This window comes from Pleurodeles waltl, chromosome 1_1, assembly GCF_031143425.1.
Source record: "Pleurodeles waltl isolate 20211129_DDA chromosome 1_1, aPleWal1.hap1.20221129, whole genome shotgun sequence".
In the NCBI taxonomy this organism is placed as follows: domain Eukaryota; kingdom Metazoa; phylum Chordata; class Amphibia; order Caudata; family Salamandridae; genus Pleurodeles; species Pleurodeles waltl.
In genome coordinates, this window is record NC_090436.1 from 173,136,713 (window position 1) to 173,154,230 (window position 17,518).

The 17,518-nt window shown below is 43.3% G+C and overlaps 1 protein-coding gene across 4 annotated transcripts in view; it reads left to right on the forward strand.

The window, feature by feature from the left end:
• The window catches only part of WDR7 (WD repeat domain 7), a 972,184-nt gene that overhangs the window by 238,647 nt on the left and 716,019 nt on the right, over positions 1–17,518 (forward strand). The window lies entirely within an intron of this gene.

Genomic DNA, 17,518 nt, shown 5'->3' on the forward strand with positions numbered 1-17,518 from the left:
AACGCTTGTTGCACACCATTTAAAACTTTAGGCAGCCAAAATGTTGATGTTTTTGTTCCTGAGCCCCTGCACCTGCTTTTGCCTTCCTGCGCCTTGCCTTCCTTTGGAGGTGTAGCACACGGTGCACATGGACAGAAATAGGAAGAAGCCCAAGAGAGATTGCTGGAGTCAACGTTATCTACGTTCTCATTGTACAGAGAACAACACTGCAGTCTATTAAATTAAACACAAGACATGTTTTTGCCTACGGTCTCACAATTTGGTCAGTCAGGGAAGCCAGCATTGATCCCAGTTTTTCTGCTTTTACATCGTGCAATTCGGACTCTAGATGGGTGTGGTAACTTGGGTTATTGAGTGAGCGGGGGGGTTGAAAATCTGAAAACCTTTGCAAGCAACAACCACAGTCCTAGTCAGGGTAAACCACAAAAGTCACTAAAATAACCTGTGCTTAACCCTCTGGTAGCTTGGTACAAAAGCAGTCAGGCTTAACTTGAAGGCAATATGTTAAGTATCTATGCAGCACACAAAGAGTAATAACGTGAAAACACAAAATAAGAAAAATTCCAAACCAATTTAGAAAAAGCGATTATAATTATATAAACAATTTGAGACTAAAGCACCTAAAATCCAATCAATAAAACCAGAGATAAGCAAAATCAAAGATGCTGGACCGAGGGAAAATCACAAGTTCAGGCCGACCGCAGTGGAGCGTGGGCCGATACAGGAACTAGGCTAGTTCTTCTTAATGTCTGGCTCGAACAGTCCACTTCACTGTGGAGGAGGCCAGGAGGAGCAGAGAGTGTGTCGCAGATGCTCATTGCTGTAATGGGAAGAGCCAGCCTGGCATCAAGGGCGGCAATCGCTGCAGCATGAAGATCCTTTCGGACATTATGGATGGTTGTGGCTGGAACACTGCATTGGTGACTACCACAGACTTGTCATGGTGTAGTGCCAGTTGTCGCTAATGGTTGCTGTAGTGCGAAGAGTCAGGTTGACAGGAGCTTCCCATTAGCTGTCAGGTGCAGGCAGCAGGCAGTCCCACCGGTTCCTGTGGGGAGGGTACCGATTGACCCAGACCTAGAAATTGAACAGCTGATCGCTTGGATGCTTTCATGTATTGTGGCAAATAACTATAAATTTGAAATTTCGGATGTATTCCACATTAGTCGACTCTTTGTTACAAAATAGGAGTTGTTACTTTAATATTAGACATCAATTCCGAAATATTACTCTTTGGTTATCCAACACTCTGGGCTGAACACTTAACTTCGAGGCCCCTTAATTGAAATTTGTATGATGCTTCCTGTCCTCTTTGGGGCCCTTTTTTGTGGCATTTTATTTATTTGTCATTGCTTGGTGCCCTGAGGAAGGTGTATGACTAAAGAGTTGTGTTACACTGAAATGCGCATTGGCACAGAGTGGGAAAACTGACAAATGTATGATATATGACAGTGTGGGAAGCCTGGCAAACTCACAATATTATAATTCAAAGAAGACTAAAATATGTGAATGATGTTTGATGACACGATAGGACAACTTACAGTCCACCTTTTCAAATGCTCAAGTCACTAAATATATATTAATAGAAATTACTTTTGTTTCTGTACACATCATCCGTTCATGAAGTAAATCAACATCTTTGGATATCAAAGGCTATATTTCATTCTATAAATGTTTGCCATTTAAATATTCAGATCTATTCAATCACTGTTTGTTGCCTTGTTGTGCTGCCATTACCCCTAAAAATCTATATGCAATCATACAACATACACATCACTGACATACATAATTAAAACTTCTCTTCAAGTCCACTGTAGGTCAACTTTGTTTAGGAGAGTAGCACGTGATAGTTATTTTCTCTGAAAATCGCAGTCATATTGTTCTTTAAGTCAGACATTGTCTGGCGTTGTAATCATTCTTCCTCATACGCATAGTATTGTCTTATTCTCATTTATTCACCAAATTATATCTTAACACGTGGAAATGTCACAATCCTAAAACCATAGTCTTGCTTACATATCTGTTGTTTGTTCAGGTTGGTGAACTACTGCTTGCAGTGTGCTGACGTGCGTTTCGATGCCAAACAGACAAAGCTGTGCACCTTCTTTAGGGCACACAACATATAAAATCCTAAGGGTGGCCAGGCAGCGTGAAATTCACTAATATCATGATTCTTAGTCGAGTAACACAGAGGGGCTATAGCCCGCTAGAGTCTTCTGGGTGCCAAAAGACTTCCACTGTAGTATGGTGTGGATGTAAAATGATTGCATATAGTTTTATAGGAGGAATGGCAGCACAACAATGCACTAAAGGGTGAGTGAATAGATCTGAATACTTAAATGGCAACAAATAGCTGACTGCTCATCGCCATGTGGATAATACTTGTTCTAGCGAGATAGATCTACTGCCCATCATAACAAAGATACTAGATAAAGGTGCTTTTAAAGTGATTTTGCTACCCACATGTTAGGGATTCAATGATATAAAAGGTCTCACTAGTTACTCATTTAATGTGCAATATAGCATGGTTCATAATGTCTGAATTAATATATGTGCAGAATATTCAATTTATAACTATATCTTTCATAGGAAATATTGTTTGCCATGTTTGGACTACCAAATGCAGTATTCAACTTACATTTTTTGATAATGTTCAAAGTGGGCTACAGTCATCAGTGTATACAATAGTGGTATGCTAGGTAGGTTAATACATTTTATAGTTTTAATATGCACAATTATAGTTTATAGCATTTTCAATTCAATGCAGGAACTGTACTTTGTTCTTAATGCCAGGTTTAGTGTGCCTAACTGGTAGCACTTGCTGTCTTCTCTAGTTAGTCACCAAATGTAATCCACATTTGAGCTGTTAATTCCTTGAGGCAGGAAACACAAATCACAGACTTAAATGCTGATCAGCTTACACTTGTTAAATCTCTTAATGCACCCAAATCTGATGTCACGTCTTGTGATGCCACTTCCTGTGAGGTCAAGGGCTGTGATTTCACTTCCTGTGATATCACGCGAGATTCCACGCAGCATGATTGATGTCACTTGCAGACTGCCTAACTTACTTCGCCCCCCCACTTCTTTTCTTAGGACTTGTGCCCTGTCGTATTTCCCCATGAGACTGAAACATGAGGGCTCTCTGAGAGCTCAGAATGGTTGGCTGCATGAGAGATGAGAGCACAACTCCAACATAATCTTAAGAGGCTGCCAAACGGGGTCTGAGTTGTAACTTCATGTAGCAGCCACTCGCATCCTTGACCTAAACTATTTTGATAGCCCATTTTACTCTGATGACTGGCCCTTGAGTCCCTCCTGTTTCTACTTCAGCATCCCCCCCACTCCTCCCCCCCCCAAAGCTCTTCACGTCTGCCCCATCTGCATCTGCTTAATCTGGACTTTTAATGCCTCTTGCACTGGTTTCATGTGTGGCTCTATTCTGCCTTTACTCAGTTTATCCGTTTCTCTCAGTGTCCTGCCCTTGCTTTGCTCCCTTGACCTCTAATGCTGTAAATCCATAATTAAGTCTGTCCCTGAACAACAGCCCATGAATCTAATTCCCCCAAACTTCACCAGCTCTTCGCCAACATTCTCATCCCAGCAGGTCAGTCTCACCTAAGCCCGACTGCTGAAGCATTAATTTTTGTCTGTATGACAGCTCTATACAGGCGCCAATCTAAACCATCATGGTGATGTATTTACTCAAAGGGAGGCCTGCTGGGGATGAGCATTTCCTGTGGAAATATTCCAGAGAAAAGGATTCTGTGTCTTTGTACACGTCTATAAGGTATGCTACTGCAGAATGTCTCTCTGATAGGAGTGAGTGTGTGTGTGTTTCTGCATGGTGTGCCTTCCTTTACAGGATGTGTGTGTATCTGTCTGCAGGATGGATATGGCTGCACTATGCCTGTGCTGATTGTCCGAGTCTCTGAAGGGAGGGTGTCTGTGCAAGGTGGGCAGGGGTTCTGTGCAAGGATGTTTGTGCAGTGTCTGTGTTGATGTGCAGGAGTGTTTGCACAGGCAGGTCCGGTTCTGGGCAGGGGGGTGTCTGCAACAAGTGCAGGTCTTCATAGAATGTATATGCTAAAAGTGTCTCTGATCTGTGCAGAGTGTAAGACTTTGCAGAATGTGTCTGTTGTGTGAGAGCACGGGTGCCAGGTTTAGTTGTAGATAAGTTAGTTAACGCACCTATTGCAGTGATGTCCGTTTGTACCCTTTATTTCGCTGATTCCAAATCTATTGAAATACAGTTGTGTATTGGCAGTATGCGCTCTAACGCCGCATAGTCCTAGGATTAAAAAAAGAGGAGACTTAAAAAAAAACATATATATATATATATATATATATATATATATTTACTTCTGAAATGCACTAATGACTCATCCAGAACCTTCTCCTATTTGCACCATGTGAGACATGCCACCACACCAGATGTGAGTACAGTTGCAACAAAACACTGTCAGGACTAGAGCCTTCAGGCGGCAAAAGGATATCTTTCTTTGCTATTCATAACTTTCAAAAGATGCATAAAGAACGCTCTAAGAACTTTAGAGTACGGTGACAGCAATGCCCAAATGCCTTAGGTGCTATTTCTGTACATATGACCAGACTTGATAAGTGACAAAAACTTTAATGTACACTTCTGCCATACATGTAGCAGTACAGCAAATGTGCATGTGAGTGCTGCTTCTTTTTGCCCTGTACACATACAGAGTGGTGCACTGAGGTGGTCATTACGACTTTGGCGCTATTTTTCCAAGACCGCCGAAGCTGCTGAAGGTCCGAAGACTAACATATTGTGAGTTAGGATGGATTTCCACCAGTTTATGGGCAGAAATCCGACCCTGTCGGCCTGGCCGACAGAGGGAGAGGCGGTTCCACCACCAGCACCACCACGCCAACAAGGCTCCACCCGCCATATTACAATACGAGTCCTGACGGCAGTGCTGGAGGTGGAAAACACCAGGACCTTTGCCCTCCCGGATGACCACCTCGCAGCTACAGGTAGATGGACCTTCCGAAAGAGGGAGGAGAGGTGGGTTGTTGGGTGCATGTGTGTGGTCTGGGCGTGTGAATGGGGGTCCCTGGAGATGAATGGATGTGGTGTCTGGGTGTGTGCATGAATGCGGAGAGGGGAACTGCGTGAATAGATGGGGAGTCTGGGTGTGTGCATGAATGGGGTTAGGGGGAGTTCGTGAATGGATGCGGTGTCTGGGTGTGTGCATAAATGCGGAGAGGGCGAGTGCGTGAATGGATGCGGTGTCTGGGTGTGTGCATGAATGTGGAGAGGGGATGTCGCGTGGGCTCTTATTATCCTAAATGAGACTACTGGATTTCTAGTTAACAGGGTCGTTCCGGTTGTGGGGACTGAGTCTGACCCACTTAGAAGGACCTCTGTCACCTTCAATCCGGTTTTGCTCCGGCTAACTAGAAGTGCCTCATCTCTCCCAAGGGGGAGGGATGATTGGGCAACCGAGCGCATGACATCTTCAGAACTTCTCAGGGAAGTCGTGGTCACTCAGGTCCCAACCAGCTCTCTCATTCACAGTATGATCTCATATACAAATGACAAAGGCAGTTTAAGTTTTATAGATTGCTTTTAATAAAACGACTGCATTTTAGATAATAAGGCATGAGCCGCAATAACCAGAACCATACAACATAGTAGGATTGAAATAGTCACGATTAGAGTGAAACATAAAAACAACGCTATCATGGTGTTAATAGATTCTATTCTCTCTCAGTAAGTTATATTTCGAGCACAGCATGTTAAGCTACTAACTTGCCTTTCAGATTCCCCGTACACATACATCAACCCTCATACCTGAGCAAAGGCCTGCTATCTGGTTCAGCATCTGCAACAGGGCAGTCAGCGTCTAGTTGTGGTTCCCTGGTCGGAATCTCCCTCTCGCGTGTATTAGGACAAGGAAGTGTTTTATAACTAACATGTCAGTGTGATCACAAAATGTCCCTACGCAAGAATGTATATCTGCAATCCAAAGACTAAACTCCTACCACGTCTATCGTCAATGTACCAGACTGTATCCTTGACTGAAGCACAGAGTGAGAATGTGTTATTGGACTCCAGTGCTGAAGTAGGCTAAACAGTGTGATATAAAAAATAAAACAAGACCGTAGAACTGGCTATTCGAAAAATAACAGTATGAAGCTGAATAAAATGCATTTAGAGCAAAGTGCACAGAGGCTCTATACTGCAAGCAAAGGAATAAAATACATCCAGGGCAAAGTGCACAAAGGCCTAACGCCTGAAGCAAATGTGCAAAGAATACTTTAAAATGACCACACTACACCCTCCCCTTGTCGGTAGGAAGTGGTTCTAGCAAACAAATAATAATATGCCCCAGATATCAAATTATACAAAACACATTTCGACAAGTCCAGAGGACATGAAAGCACAGAATCAAATTTACATTTTTAAGCACGTAACGGTAAAGCCGAATCAATATAATGTCAATTTAGTAAAACAAAAAAAACAAAAAACAATTTCAAATGGAAGTCACGGTAAGCAGGATATCCTCCACTTCAGCAGATGTCAACACCGGAAAATCCACTCCAAATACTATCATGGAGCAGGTGTGTTCCAAAGCCCCAGAACCATCCAAGGCGGCATCCCGTGCAGGGCCTATGAACGAGACAATACCATCTTCCTCCAGGAAGGGAATCTCGTAAACTGCCTCACGAAGCAAACGCAACCGCAGTGCACATGTCTGGGAATGAGCCCTAATCGGGAACATCAACAGATTAGCATCAACCACTGGGGGGCACTGCAGTGAGAGACAGAGAGCCATTGCATGTTCAAACGAGCACCATAGGCACCGAAACACGGGTTGCACACAATCCAAAACTGGCCGGAATGACAGAGACCAGTCACACTCCAAATGTCCCAGGAGTATTGCTCCAAAATGCTGCATAATGCGCTCACAACACAGCTGCGCTGATGGGAGCGCCCATATTGGATCTTGTCGCGGCGGGACAGCCATTGCGGAAGAAAAACATCAATAGCAAAACACAAGCTAATAAAGCCAAAGTTATCGGAAATCCTCCAAAGATGCTTCCGAAAATAGAATGAATAGCCGAAGGTATCAAACCGAATATGGAGGAGAAGGCATGAGCAAACCCAACACAAACGGCTTTAAAAAAATGTGCACTTCCAGCAGTGCTGGACGCATTAAATATACGCCCCACGAGTTCACCAAAGTGCCTCGGAAAGTTAGTATTTAAAAGGGACTGTATTTCTGCTGATGACCTAGCCACCTGAAGTGCGTAGGTCTCGCGTGTAGATGTAAGGGCCACATGCTTTTGAAACAATAGAGCCTTTAGTCGACTCAACTTGTCTAAATTCACCTTGGAAGTAGCAATGTGAGGCCAGATGTCTGCTACCTCCCTAAATTGAGTGGGGGGAAACAACACATTTCCGCAGCACGTAACAGCCTTGGTGACAACCACCACGTAAACTATTCCGGCACGCATGCCACAACAGGCTTCACTGTTAAGAAGGACGTAGCTGCCGTTTGAAAGCACATGGAATGTGTTTTTAATCACAGGGACTGGAACTCCCTTTAGATAGCAAGCTAAATTTGCAACCGAGGCATTACACGCCCCATGCAAGGACAGCTGCTTACAAACCATTGAATGGCTGACAGAAGTTTCACATTCGTTACCCCTAAGAAAAACCTCCCTCATACCATTAAGACATCTGTATAAAAAGGGAAGCTCCCACACTTCATGTATATAACTGTCTCCCAATTTCTCATATCTGCCCACCGGAATATGCTTCAAACAAGAAGTGAATTGAAGAGTGGAAATGGGCAAATTTATAACCCCGTGTATTAACCATTCAGCTGACGGAATCTCAGCCACAGTAAAAGGCAACTTCTCCAACTTTTCAATATTCAACATCACATATGTCGCCTCCTTTTTAGCCATCAGCTGCTGCGTCAAATTAAAGGAAAAAAATATCTCCCTGGCTCTGATGTGCTGCCACGGAACGCGACCTGCCTTCAATGTCTGTAGAGTCCAACCCAACTGCATAATGGACCGCGTTTGACTCTGCCCATGATATAAAGAAGACATATCTGATCTAATAATGTCTATAGCAGAGGAAACAATGTTGTCAATCGTATATACACGGTCGGACAGGGTATGCATTCCATTATCCACAACAGACAATGCTTGTTTCAAATTCTCCTGATCTATCTGCCTCAACCGGGCCGCTGCCTCCTGTTGTGAAAGTTTCCATATCTCATTGTACACTTCATACAAAAAACGTTTCTTCCGGGGCACTCTTGGACCTAACAAAAAATCTTGCAAGTCGGTATAATTAGACAGTAACGTGAGATGTGTCTTAACCGCATCTAGCATGGATGATTTTAACCATTGTTGACAAAGTTTCCCCACGCTATATGTAGTAACAATATCAGCATGTTCTGGTGATATGTAACGAGGGTCTGCCCTACTAGTTCTGAAACCCCCCGAAGAGGTGACAAAACGTTGATGACACCCATTAGTGTCTATGGGCCACAATGACCACCCGCCTGGACGTGTCAGTGAAGTGTTAAGCGTACCATTCTGGACCCAGTCTGTAAGCTCACTAAATGTGGCATTAATATAATGCTGCCAATCTTTCATTTTGGAAGGGACAGGTATGCCAGGCATATTCAATTCTCTAATTGTTGCTAAGCCCAAACAGCTAGTCTGTTGTACAGTGTCATTTAAGAAAATCATTTGGACAGGAATAATACATGCCCTAAACAATGTTTCCCTACCCCGCATCTGCCAATTTCTTGTTCCCCAAACACTTTTCAAATCAACAGTTTTGGACCAGTATTCATACCCTTCAATAGATAGTCGGGATACAAACGAATTGGAATACAGTAATTTAGTATCAGTCAACAACATTTGCTTATTAGCATGCGGAGTAACTTTAAAATAGTAAGACTTAGCACTCTGTTGATGATGCCCAGAAAAATATGCAAATTTGTCAGAATAAGTTTTAGAACTCCCCTGTGGAGGAGTCTGGCAAAGTTCCCATTGCATATATTCAAATATCGATTTAGGGCTACTGGCTTTATGAATAAAGTGGTGTCCATAATAATTGTAACAAAACATGTCACCATAATTATCTCTAAACTGGTAAGCATCTTCATTTTCATAGACAGTATAATACTGCAATTCTGTCAACATAGAATCAACTGTCTTCAAATCCCAATTATCAGATACAATGCCTGGTATAACCACATCATTCATTGATAACTTTAGAACATACGGTATCTGAATTATTTCAGTGGGACCATATATATCAAACATTACTCTATCCCACACAATCCCGTCTGGAATTGGTACAGCAGAAATGTTCACAAAGGACAAGTCTCTTCGAACCATATGTGATGAAAAATGCGGTTTCAACACTTTCTCCACCTGCTCAATCTCAGATAGTTCAGGAAGAAAATGACCAAGTATCACCAGAAAAAAGGTAACAACAAATCCCAGCCATAGGAAAAAAGCCATCACAGTCATGAAAAGCCACAGATAGTTCCAAGGAACAACAAAATACGTGTGTTTGAGCCAATACAGCAGCTTACGTGGACCCAGGGCTGGTGTTGAAGAGGACGAAGAGTCCGACACAGCATCATCATTGTTATTAAAGCAGCCAGAGGCAATTCTCGCAAAAGGTGCAACCGTAAACAAAGGAGCAGATTGTGTCTCTCGCCGTGGTAGGCTGTAGATAACACCTTCAGCAACATCAGTAGTCACAGCAACTTGATCAAAAGATTCCAAATTATTCGCCGTTATGGAACAATCGCAAGATCATCTTCCATCCTCCCCAAGCTCGGAGAGGAAACAGCGTCGGTGCAAAGCACCTACAGCGGAACATCGTCCCCAGTAGTGAGAGGGATTCGGGAACTACTGGGCGTTCCTCTTGGTCTGCTGTGCAGAATCACCCACATGTTGTAACTTGACATTTTCGATTGATACAAAGCGATTTACTTTGGCCCCTTGCAATGGCGGCAAAATCACAGTTCTTGTGCCGTGGATCCCTAGTACAGGGACTGGCGCTCGATACGAAGGGCCAAATTCTTTTTTCACTGCGACCTTTTCACACACCAGATCCCCACTTCTGGGAATCCAACCAGTAGGCGTTACCGGTTCATCCTTAATTCCTGTGGAGGCAGCACTGGCAGAAGAGTTATCTTCACGGAATTGTTGTAAATCCTGCAAAACAGTGACACGATCATTTATGTCAAAAGGCATATCTGCCGCCTCCACACCGGGACCATCCAGATCAGGAACATACATTTGTGTTCCGAACAGGCACTCATATGAAGTACGACCCCCCAGGGACCTTCTAGGCAAGTTATTCAGTGCTCTCTGTACTCCATACAGGTGGGCGAGCCAGCTACGACCCGTACCTATAACTCTGGCCATTAAGGATTGCTTTAAATCGCAATTTAAACGCTCCATGACAGAATTTCCCTCGGGATGAAATGGAGACGAGAACTGGAGCTGGACCCCCAACTAAGCCATGGCGTCCCTGAATGCCTTAGAGGCAAAAGCAGGGCCCTGGTCCGAATGAAAAGCCGCAACTGCATATGTATCAACAAAGATGCGCAAATCTTTAATGACAGTTCGAGCGTCAGCCGAGCGCTGTGGCCAGACCCACACAAATCTGGAGCACGAATCTACAGCTACCAATATAGATTTGTATGCACTATCTGGTGTCAGCGGACCACAATGATCCAAGTACACACTGTATTGGTTTATTCGATATCAGAAGGGGCGTCCTCTGCGGGCGCCTAGCCGTGGAAACTTTAATTTGTTGACAGATGTCACAACAAAGGACATACTGCTTCGTCTCTCTATAGAGACCAGGCCACCAGTAACGGGCCTGTAAGAGTGAAATAGTGGCTGCCACGCCAGCATGTGCAGATGCCGCCCCCTCATGAGCTGCAGTAATCAATTGAGGTCGCACAATTTTATTGGGCATGTCGCGTACACCAACGCCTGCGATTTTAACTTCAGCGTTTAGCATACCACCCATGGAATAATAATATTTAGAAGGGAATCCTTTAGGATATGGCGTGCCATCAGCCGTAGCCTTTATGGCAGCCAAAATCTCTGTGTCTGGTTTGGAACTCGAACGAGTTACTGCGGCCACAGTGGCAATTGCCACTGCCGATTTCGCGGCTTCATCAGCCAAAGTATTTCCAGCAACGTGTATTCCAACGCGCTGGTGTCCAAGTGTATGCACAACATGGACCTTAGGAAGAGTTTCCTTAAGATCTGCAACCTTCCCCCACAGTAACCTGTGTTTTATGGTGTTGCCCTTGGAATCTCTGAACCCATTTAACCTCCAGTAATGCAAATATTCATTGAAAGACTGAACACAGTAATAAGAATCACAAATAAGCAGTGTAAACTGTGCCTGATCCGCATGTTCCAAGGCTAATAACAGAGCTTTCAGCTCAGCCAACTGTGCCGTACAGTCTCCCAAGGTCTATGTATAAGTATGTTGGGGGCAGAACTTCTCCCCCTCCATATAGCTGCTCACCACCGCACATGCAGCAGAATACTGTTGTTTAGTTCCAACCGCAGGTTGCGCAGAGCCATCGCTGTACATGACCACTTGATATTGATCAATAGGCAATGTGCCAGTGGGAACTGGGTACTCCATTTCATATTGAAGAAATTCCTGAGTCTGCAGTTTTGGGTCAAAAATGTAATCTACATCAGTGGCTGTCAAAGACGTAGCCCATTGTATCCATCGCGGGTGTAGCGCTTTCGCATTAGGAACACTCGCTTTTGTAACAGCCTCTAAGGCTGGAATCGGGGAAACGACAATGATGCGTTGACCCTGGGCAAGAGGTCTTTCTTTAATCACAGCCATCTGTACAGCAGTGAGAATTTTCTCTGTTTGTGCAAAACGTTGTTCTGCAGCAGAATACAAATGGGACTTGTATCCTATCGGGACTGTCTCACCCTCATTAAAGGTTACATACGTAAACCCAACGGCCCCAGCTATAACCCTGATGACCAAATGTGTCTTATTGTCCCGTGTGTGTAAATGCTTTGCAGCTAAGAGATCAGTTTGCAAATCTCGAAGAATATGTGTATGCTCAATCGTCCAAAATCTACTTGAAAAATTAGGGCGAATCAACTTGTATAATGGTTTTATACGTGTAGCATAATCAGGAATGTAAGTTCTGCCAAAATTTAGAAATCCCAACAACGACTGGAGTTTCTTAATCGTATTAGGAGGTTGCAACTGTGCACATTTTTCCAAAAAGTGTGGCGCTAAGCTCTTGCCCTCATTCGACAGCTCATGTCCCAGGAAAATGACGCTGAGAAAGGCAATTTTTGACTTTTTGAAGTTAAATTTGTAGCCAATTTCGGCAAATCCCACAACAATGCGGGCTTACCCGTCTTAAATGTTGTAGTAACTCGTCATCTGTCAGATATATATCATCGACATATGACAATGCTTCAGGGTCCAACTCGTGCAAAATTTCAGTCACACGAGCCGAAAACAGTCCTGGGCTATTCTTATACCCCTGAGTCAAACGATAAAAAAATTTCTGACATCCAAACGCACTAAAGCTAGTAAAATCCCTACTTTCGGGTGCTATATTCTGGCAGAAGAAACCATTCGAGATATCCAAAGTCGTTTTGTATTTTTTACGCACAATATTATTCATGAGCGCTGCGCTGTGTGAATTTTGTATTGCATATGTGCGTGCATGTCCATTTAAATGTCTGTAATCCACCACTATCCTATAAGAATGGTCCGGTTTAGCTACAGGAAATAAGGGATTATTCATCGGCGAGACACAGGGTGCAATTATCCCCTGGTACTCCAATTGTGTAAGTATGTTCCTTACCGATGCCCTTGCTTCAAATTTTATAGGATATTGCGGTTGTGGCTGAGGCTCGCCTTTAATTGGAATTACATGATAAGGTGAATCCCTATCCCACCCCACATGATTTCTATTTAAGGCGGGTGCTTGTGCCAGAGCCCAATTGATGCTATAGGACTCTGCGAGTTCTCCCGGAACAAGTGGTGAGAACGAAGGTGTAATAACCTCCTCCCCAGCTGGACAGTCGCAAACAAAGTCTGGGGGCCAATCCTGTTCTGCTAGCAGAATGTCATACAGTTTGACTACACGATCCCAAAAGATGGCGTTTATAGTGCGCTCAATGTCCCCTTCTAATTGTAAAGTTACTGTATAAACTCTATCGGGATCAGAGACACGCATATCTGCTGCTTCGACTTGTATGAAGTCATCAGTTGCTTTCACCTCCAGATGCTGTAGAAGATTCCGGCGAACTATTGTGACCTCTGCCGTGCTGTCTAACAGTGCTAGTGCCCATGTCTTGTTCTTCAAGAGAACTCTCTTCTTGTGTGGCATGTCTAACTGAGACCGCCGCCACTTTTTTCTTTTTAAACTGCTGCTTTTGTTGGACCGGTTTCTCTTCCTTCTTGACAGAAACCTCCGATGAGCGTTGTGATTCCTGTCTTGGTTTCACGTACTCAGTTCTCCGCTCTGACCGCCCACCTCTCTCATTTCTCTTTTCCGATGAGTCCTGAAAGGAACGAGATTGGCGTGTATCAGTATATTGATATCTATCAGGCGTCTTCAAATTATCCCTATTTCTGAGATTATACCTAGCCTGGAATAAAAAAGTTCTGTTCTATAGGCTGCATGGGCGTCCACCACAAACGTGACTGGAACCCCTGGTTCGTCAGACCATGTGCTAACAGATGAACCGTGAGCGGGTGTCGCATATTAACTGCAATGTTCATTATTTGGGGATTTGCCATCATGAAAACAGCGCTAGTTCAGAGAAGGCACACCAATATCGGGGTTTTCCTTTCAGAGTTCAAACTTGAACAACCAACCACAAAAGAATAGGATCTACCTATATTGCGGTGGTGGAAATCCTCAGCGCCACGGACGTCTCCATTAACGGAACCGAGGAGTCAATATATATATATGAGACCGAGAGAGTCAGCCAGACCCAAAAATTAGAGCCTGACCAATCGTTGGCGGCGCCATGTCGCGTGGGCTCTCATTATCCTAAATGAGACTACTGGATTTCTAGTTAACAAGGTCATTCCGGTTGTGGGGGACTGAGTCTGACCCACTTAGAAGGACCTCTGTCAACTTCAATCCGGTTTTGCTCCGGCTAACTAGCAGTGCCTCATCTCTCCCAAGGGGGAGGGATGATTGGGCAGCCGAGCGCATGACATCTTCAGAACTTCTCAGGGAAGTCGTGGTCACTCAGGTCCCAACCAGCTCTCTCATTCACAATATGATCTCATATACAAATGACAAAGGCAGTTCAAGTTTTATAGATTGCTTTTAATAAAACGATTGCATTTTAGATAATAAGGCATGAGCCGCAATAACCAGAACCATACAACATAGTAGGATTGAAATAGTCAAGATGAGAGTGAAACATAAAAACAACGCTATCATGGTGTTAATAGATTCTATTCTCTCTCAGTAAGTTATATTTCGAGCACAGCATGTTAAGCTACTAACTTGCCTTTCAGATTCCCCGGGAAGACATCAACCCTCATACCTGAGCAAAGGCCTGCGATCTGGTTCAGCATCTGCAACAGGGCAGTCAGCGTCTAGTTGTGGTTCCCTGGTCAGAATCTCCCTCTTGCGTGTATTAGGACAAGGAAGTGTTTTATAACTAACATGTCAGTGTGATCACAAAATGTCCCTACGCAAGAATGTATATCTGCAATCCAAAGACTAAACTCCTACCACGTCTATCGTCAATGTACCAGACTGTATCCTTGACTGAAGCACAGAGTGAGAATGTGTTATTGGACTCCAGTGCTGAAGTAGGCTAAACAGTGTGATATAAAAAATAAAACAAGACCGTAGACCTGGCTATTCGAAAAATAACAGTAGGAAGCTGAATAAAATGCATTTAGAGCAAAGTGCACAGAGGCTCTATACTGCAAGCAAAGGAATAAAATACATCCAGGGCAAAGTGCACAAAGGCCTAACGCCTGAAGCAAATGCGCAAAGAATACTTAAAAATGACCACACTACAGGGAAGTGCGTGAATAGATGCTGTGTCTGGGTGTGTGCATGAATACCAGAAGGGGGAGTGTGTGGATGGATGCTGCTTCCGGTGTGCATGATTTTGGAATGGGGGTGCGTATGTGTGAGTGTGAGTGGGGGTGTGTGTATGGTTGTGTTCGGCGAGGAGGGTGCATGCATGTGCGAGGAAGTGGGAGGAGGGTGTTTGCATGTGCGTGGAAGTGTGGCGGGGTGCATGCATGTGTGTGGACGTTGGGGGGAGGGTGCCAGCGACAGGAATGGAGATTCCTGTCGCCGGGTGCATTACCACCAGGATTTTCATGGCGGTGTGACTGCCACAGAAAGCCTGGCAGTCTGCCGGGTCATAACACCACCGGCGGTCTTACGGCTGCCACTGGGCCGGAGGTGCTCACTTCTGGCCCGGCTGTCCAACCGGCATTGTGGCAGTGTGGCTGCAGCCAAACCGCCTATATCATAATGCGGCGGTCTTCACTGCAGGGTCCGTGGTGGGGAGACCACCGCCGCAAGGCTGGTGATCTAAAGACAGACAGCCTCAAAATGACCACCTGAGTCCAGCACAATTACATTAGACCAGTGCCTCCTGAGGAACATCTTGCTCCCGCTCTCCACCCAAGCAGCAAAACCTTCCTCCTTCACTAGGATAAGGAATGTTACTAATCATAACTGTAGACTGATGCTCATGACTGTGATTTTTAGAGCAGTCTGTCCAAACAAATGGGGTGCACCCTGTGATGTGGAAACTAAGGACAAAGTTACCAGGTATCAGTTATTAAACATCATTTTGTGTCTCAAAACCTTTGGGCAGACATGGATAATGTTTGTCACAAAAAATGGTCCACTTTAAGATTGTTGGAAACCATGTGCTTGTTTAATGAAACAAAATAAAAATGTGGGCATGTTTCACATTTTGTCCTATGGACAAGTAGATTATTTAAAAAATTTGACACCCCTGATATATATAAACATTAAAAATGCATCCGAGGATAATATGTCTGTCTATATATCTGTCTGTATATATATATATATATATATATATATATATTATATATCTCGAGAGAGGGAGAGAGAGAGATAAATATATTGTTCTCTGATGCATTTTTAATGTTTTAATGTACTCCTGCTGGGAACTAAAATGCCTAGACAACTGCATTTTGAGCCACTACATTATCGCTCAGCATGCTATGTATTATTATTAAGCTGCTTCTTCTGTCCACTTCCTGATCATTTGTAAACTTTGCATTTGGAGACATTAGATGTGTCCTCTTTTATATGCTACAAGCCTTCTTCATGAGATATAACCTCTCTCACTTACCTGCATATAATGTGTTCCCTTTCAAACATGATGAACAGCTGCATATGAGCTACACCCGTTTTCTTTGCAAAGGCATTATTTTGTCATATGAAGATAAAATGGGGAAACCTACTTTCAGTAGTTTCGCTCCAAAGATCATCTGGTCTTGGTGATGTGAAGATCTTAAATTCATCGATTGATATTATTTACCGTACTAATAAAGATATCTTTCTCTAACACAGTATTTTCAGTTTTACTCCCTTTTTAGAAGTTATAATCTATTTCCGGAACATGTTTGATATAGATTGACAGTGCTAAGTGTACATGTACTTCTATTTTTCTATATTGTTTATCATTAAATAATTCCTTTAACATTTTAGCCCTTTCTCATCTCTTTTGTCCCTGGCCTGCTTCTGTCAGCTGTGTTACCTTCCTTATAATTTTCAGATTACTAGGAATGTTTAAAAATCTTTCTGTCCTTTCCCAAGCTTGTTGAGAACGTCAACCAAAAATCATTATAATGGTTAGGTATACTTTTGGTCGTCACTCTTGTTTAAGTATTGGTTGGCTCATCCTTTCGAGAGGGCTAAGAGTTCCTAAATACGTTTTTTTTTAATGCTTTATTTATGATTTTCCTGATAGGAACAAAATACAAAAAAGTGCAAATATTCTTGTAGTTCTGCAGGTCAAATACAAGTGCTATTCGGTGGCCTGGTACAATCATGGTAATGGAACAAACATCATGCGAGAGTAGAGAAGTTAACTTGTTTATTTTTAGACAATTTGTTGCCACGGTTCTGATGAAATTTCTGAACTAGACCAATGTAGCTGGAAGTTTTGCTAGTGTAAATACTATTGGCTTTTGGTCAGTTGGTTCCTGGATGAGTTGGTCTGCTGTTTAGTCAATTCAAAGAGCATTTTGCTCCTAGCTTCTGTTGTGTGATGTACTAACTGGTAGATTGACACTTCATTATTTTATTATTTGTTTTTTAGTTTATTTTGTATGTATCCCTATGGTTATGCGTTCACCTAGACGGGCTTTAGAACTAATGAAGTAATTTATAGGCAAGCAGTTTCTTACTTTTGATTTCATATTGCAAAGCCCTTGTAAGCTGCTGTATATTCA